The sequence below is a fragment of the Ovis canadensis genome, chromosome 17 (genome assembly GCF_042477335.2).
Source record: "Ovis canadensis isolate MfBH-ARS-UI-01 breed Bighorn chromosome 17, ARS-UI_OviCan_v2, whole genome shotgun sequence".
NCBI lineage: Eukaryota > Metazoa > Chordata > Mammalia > Artiodactyla > Bovidae > Ovis > Ovis canadensis.
In genome coordinates this window covers 61,870,467-61,876,466 of record NC_091261.1, presented here as the reverse complement: position 1 = coordinate 61,876,466, position 6,000 = coordinate 61,870,467, and positions in this window count along the sequence as shown.

Below are 6,000 nucleotides of genomic sequence, written 5' to 3'. Positions count from 1 at the left end.
TGATTGTATGGATCACAATCAACTGTGGAAAATTCTTCAAGAGATGGGAATACCAGACCACCTGACTTGCCTCTTGAGAAATCTGTATGCAGGCCAGAACTGGACATGGAACAACAGACTGGTTCCAAATAGGAAAAGGGGTACGTCAAGGCTGTATATTGTCACCCTGCTTATTTAACTTCTATGCAGAGTACATCATGAGAAACGCTGGACTGGAAGAAACACAAGCTGGAATCAAGTTTGCCAGGAGAAATATCAATAACCTCAGATATGCAGATGACACCACCCTTCTGGCAGAAAATGAAGAGGAACTAAAAAGCCTCTTGATGAAAGTGAAAGTGGAGAGTGAACAAGTTGGCTTAAAGCTCAACATTCAGAAAACGAAGATCGTGGCATCCCGTCCCATCACTTCATGGGAAATAGATGCGGAAATAGTGTCAGACTTTATTTTTTGGGGCTCCAAAATCACTGCAGATGGTGACTGCAGCCATGAAATTAAAAGACGCTTACTCCTTGGAAGAAAAGTTATGACCAACCTAGATAGTATATTCAAAAGCAGAGATATTACTTTGCCGACTAAGGTCCGTCTAGTCAAGGCTATGGTTTTTCGAGTGGTCATGTATGGATGTGAGAGTTGGACTGTGAAGAAGGCTGAGCACCGAAGAATTGATGCTTTAGAACTGTGGTGTTGGAGAAGACTCTTGAGAGTCCCTTGGACTGCAAGGAGATCCAACCAGTCCATTCTGAAGGAGATCAACCCTGGGATTTCTTTGGAAGGAATGATGCTAAAGCTGAAGCTCCAGTACTTTGGCCACGTCATGCGAAGAGTTGACTCATTGGAAAAGACTGTGATGCTGGGAGGGATTGGGGGCAGGAGGAGAAGGGGATGACAGAGGATGAGATGGCTGGATGGCATCATGGACTCGATGGACGTGAGTCTGAGTGAACTCCGGGAGATGGTGATGGACAGGGAGGCCTGGTGTGCTGCGATTCACGGGGTCACAAAGAGTCGGACACGACTGAGCGATTGAACTGAACTGAATTTTATTTTTATCATTTTAGATTTATGTTTCAAGATGGAGTTCTAATCAAACCTCTTTTTTTTCCAACAATTAATCTATCATCCTTTTTTCCCTCTTGTTTTTAAAATATGGAATTTGCAGTCCCCTTGTCAAGTGGCTTGACTTTAGATGCCCCTGTTTGGGAACCTGATGCCCTGGGAAATGAAGCCCTTCTGTCCTTCCTTCCCTGGGCTTGTGGACCACCCTGGTGTCACAGAGAGAAGAATTTCACCCCCGTGGGCTGTGTTCCCATAGTTGACATCCAGACACCACTGCGTGGAGATCTCTGTCTTCTGGATCCTTCTGCGCAAAGGAAAAGCCCTACTACTTCTCATCTTCTCCATCTCTTCTATATGGGTCAGGTTAGGCAGTGCTAGCTGCTGTAACAAACAACCTCCACTTCTCAGCAGCTGCAGAGTTATCAGCAAGCAGGCTCTTCTCTACAAAGTCACTCAGGAACCCAGGCTCCCTCCATCCTGTGGCTCCTCCCTCCTTTAGGTCCTTTGAATCCCCTCCCTTCAGCCAGCTGTGGGAGAAGGAAGGCAGAAGTTCTGTGGATTGGCCCCAGATGTAGTGCACATGGGTCCCATCTACAGTCCAGTGGCCACACCTAACTGCCCAGAAGCCTGGGGCATACAGTGCAGCCTCATCCCCTGGAGGGCATCCCATGTGGCACTAGTGGTAAAGAACTCACCTTCCAATGCAGGAGACTTAAGATCCCTGGATTGGGAAGATCCCCTGGAGAAGGAAATGGCAACCCACTCCAGTATTCTTGCCTGGAGAATTCCATGGACAGAGGAGCCTGGCAAGCTACAGTCCATGGGGTTGCAAAGAGTCGGACACGACTGAAGTGACTTAGCAGACACAACTCCTGAAAGGAGAGTAGAACTTCAAAGCCAGTGAGCCTTAGCAATTTGGCTGTACTTATATTTCCATCTTCTTTTTGATATCTCCTTCCTGTTCTTGATCATCTCAGCTAAACAGTGGTGTGTCTAGCTCAGGCATCCTTGTTCACTCAGATGTAGCAGGAAATCCTTGCCTCGTCCTAAACCTCTGTTCAGTTTGCCAACTTGCTGAAGGTCAGAGACAATTTTAAAGCTAAGTGAGCTTGTGTTTCACATGGGCATATCTATGTGCACAATATTTACACAACCTGAGCAAAATGTAAACAACGTGGCCAGTGGCAGAGAGACACAGTCTAGCTTCCCTGGTGGCTCAGCTGGTAGAAGAATCCACCTGCAAAGCGGAAGACCTGGCTTCAATCCCTGGGTTGGGAAGATCCCCTGGAGAAGAAAATAGCACCCACTCTAGTACTCTTGCCTGGAAAATCCCATGGACGGAGGAGCCTGGTAGGCTACAGTCCATGGGGTCGCAAAGAGTCGGACAAGACTGAGTGACTTCACTTTCTTTCAGTCTAGTTTGAGAAGATATCCATCCATCCATCCATTGGTTCAAACAATAATTAATGAGCCCACCGTATACAGAGCCTTGTGGTAAGTGCTGTGCAGAAAGGGGGAAAACAGTATAAGTCATACGTTCTGCTTTTGCAAAGTTTGTAATCCAATTGGGGAAATAAGAACTAAACACAGAGGAAGCCAGCAAAAATTCCAAGTCCATGCATGTAGAGACATGAAGGGACCATCCCGAGTGAAGGCAGTGTGGGCCTGCTTTGCACATGCCTGTCTCCCTCTCCCCACATGTACACAATTTGTTTCTATAGCCAGTGGCTTTCTTGCCCCTCCCCTCCATGAATTTTCCCGTCCTTCACCTCCAGCCTTTCACAACCGGTCTCTTTCACTTTTGTCTTCCAGTTCCTTTTTCTTTCTTTTTAAAAATTATTTCTTGACCTTTCTGCAAGGCACGTGGGATCTTAGTTCCCTGACCAGGGACTGAACTTGTTCCCACTGTATTGGAAGCATGGAGTCTTAACCACTAGACCTCCAGGGAAGTTCCCCTATCTCTTTTTTTCTTGTCTGCCTTTCTCTGTTTATTTCCATCACCACCCCACTCCCCTCTGTCTCTTTCTCTTCATTCTTCCCTATATAAAGAGCACTTCAAGATTTGGCTCAGCTATTTCCAACAAAATCTACACTTCACTTAGTCTATAACTTACTAAAGGCATGGATAAGAACAGCACACTCAGAATAGACACCTGGTTTTGATTGTTGGTTCTGCCACTACCCAGCTGAAGGGATATTACATTGTAATATTTTATAGAAAAAGTCTTCTATTTAGAATTGAATATGACCCTTACTGCTAATAAATCCTGTGTTACATTATTAAAAAATAAAGAGTACCTCAAGTTGTGGTAGCCTCAGGGACTTTGTACCTTCAGTGTCCTCTCAAGGAATGCCCTTTCTCAGACTCTACCCAAGGCCAGCTCCTTTTCACCCTTCAAACCCACCTCCAAAGGCACTTCCTTGGCTCTCTTCACCAGCCCGTCAACAGCAGACCCATCCTGGTTATTCTCTTCCTGTCATCCCATTGTATTTGTATAATATTCATAAGCTTCTGAAATTATCTTGATCAACTATTTTCTCTCCCATCCATCTCCAGCCCTGACTGGGAATTCCATAACAATGGGGACGAAGCTTGACTTGTGCAAGGCTGTAACCCCCATGCCATGCATACAGCTGGTGCTCAATTAATAACTACTGATTGAAGGGGTGGGTTTCCCAGGTGGCACTGGTGGTGAAGAACTCACCTGCCAATGCAGGAGAGGAGAAGTAAGAGACAGGAGTTCGATCCCTGGGTCTGGAATATCCCCTGGAGGAAGGCATGGCAACACACTCCAGTATTCTTGTCTGGAGAATCCCATGGGCAGAGAAGCCTGGCAGGCTACAGTCCACAGGGTAGCAAAGAGTCAGACATGACTGAAGTGACTTAGCACGCATGGTAGCATGATTGAAGGCACGGAGAATAAGGGTTCCTCTCCCCTTCCCTCGGTGTCGTGAGACTACATGGAGAGCATTGCTGAGCCTCCCTCTGCCCACACCACACCCTCTCTAGAGTCTGGTACCCAGACTCTGCCTCCCTGGAGTTCCGGGGCATCATGCCAGGAGCCCAGAGTCTTTCTTTGGCTTCCTACTCAATGCCCCTGGTCTCCACTGTCAGCTTCAAACCACACAACCAGAAAATCTGCCCGGACTTGTGTCTTCCTTGAGAAATGAATGCAAACAGTATTTGTCTGCCCTATGCTGCAGTGTGTTCACCCCAGGGCCCTCTCGGAGGGGAATACAGGGCCCCTGGCAGCTTCGCCTCCACCCTCAGTCCCTCTGAGGCACAGAGAAATAGCTTGGGGTTTGGCAGGAGCTAGGAAAGAGTTTGTTCTCTCATATGCACGCCTCTCGGCTACTCTCGTGTCCTTTTGGCTCCACCCAGGCTAGTTACTCTTATGTATGTTGTGTTTTTTTGAAAAAGGAAACTTGCATTTTTATTTTTTAAATGAAAAAAATTTTTTTAATTTTAAGTTTTTGGCTGCACCGTGCAGCATAAGGGATCGTAGTTCCCTGACCAGGGATCAAAACTGTGCTCCCTTGCATTGGAAGACAGAGTCTTAACCACTGGACCACTGGGGAAGTCCACTTACGTATATTTAATGCACACAAGTGTCCTTTCTGCTTCTTTATTCAGATGTAGAGAACAACTGTCCAGTTAACGAGTGTTTGTCATACTGGCAAAGTGAAAATCCATTGTGATTTTTGGAGGAATTTTCTCAGTATAACAACTTTTTCATTCCCACTCCCCCCAACCGTGTGTCTGCGTGCGTGCGTGCTAAGTCGCTTCAGTCGTGTCCGACTCTTTGTGACCCCATAGACTGTAGCCCGCCAGGCTCCTCTGTTCATGGGATTCTCCAGGCAAGAAAAAATTGAGAAATAATGTTTAGGCATCATGGATCTCTGCAGACATATTCACCAATTCACGTAACATCATGCTTTCTAGTCAGAGAAAATCATTTGAATCCGATTTAGATGGTGTGCCACGTTTGGGAACATTTTGCCTCTCACAGATTCACCAAGTAAGAGGCATGAAGAAGGGGCAGCTTCCACGGCTTTTAGTCCTCTGTGTGTGCACGCTGGGTCCACATGCGTCAAACCCTGAAGATGTTTGTGTGTGATTTTAAGCGCAGCTTGAGAGCAGGAAAACCATGAAACCCTAAAAAAAAAAAAACTGGAAAAAAATGGTAACAAAACTGGTACATAAAGATGAATATATAGGGGGAATTCTCTGGTGGTCCAGGGGTTAGGACTCCAAGCTTCCAATGAAGGGGGCATGGTTTTGATCCCTGGTCAGAGAACTCAGATCCCTCAAGCCATGCAACTCGGCCAAAGAGACAGAGAGGGATGAACGTGTTAGAGGAGATTTACTGATGGTAAGTCCTTGACTAACAACTCTGCTTCCATCCACCACCAGCCCCTCTTGCAGTGTCAGCAGACTTTCCCTACAAGGGGCAGGGTGGGAAACATTTTAGGCTCTGCAGGTCGGGTGATCTCAGTTGCTGAAGAAAAGCATAATTTGCCGTGGTATCCGTGGGGCTGTCACCGAGCACACTGCCTCTCGCAGATGAATCGACTGGAGTTTGTGGAGGTTAAAGCTTGTCAGGAGCAGGATATCTCCATGGGTCAAAACATCTTTCCACGGATTCCAGATGAATTACAAAGAGAAAGATAACTTTGGTCCAACACCACCTCGGCCAAGTGACAAGATGTTTGCCTGATCGATAATGGGACAGGCTGACCCGACGTCCCTTCCGTTGATAGTGCCACCACAACAACCCTGTGAATTTCCTGCAGGAGTGTTTATGTGGAGTCTAATCATCAGGGAGCAATCAAACTAACGCCGACTGTGGGACTTCCTACAGAGCGACTGGTCTGTATGCTTTGGAACTGTCGAAGTCTAGACAGACATAGAAAGGCACGGGATTACTCTAGAATACAGG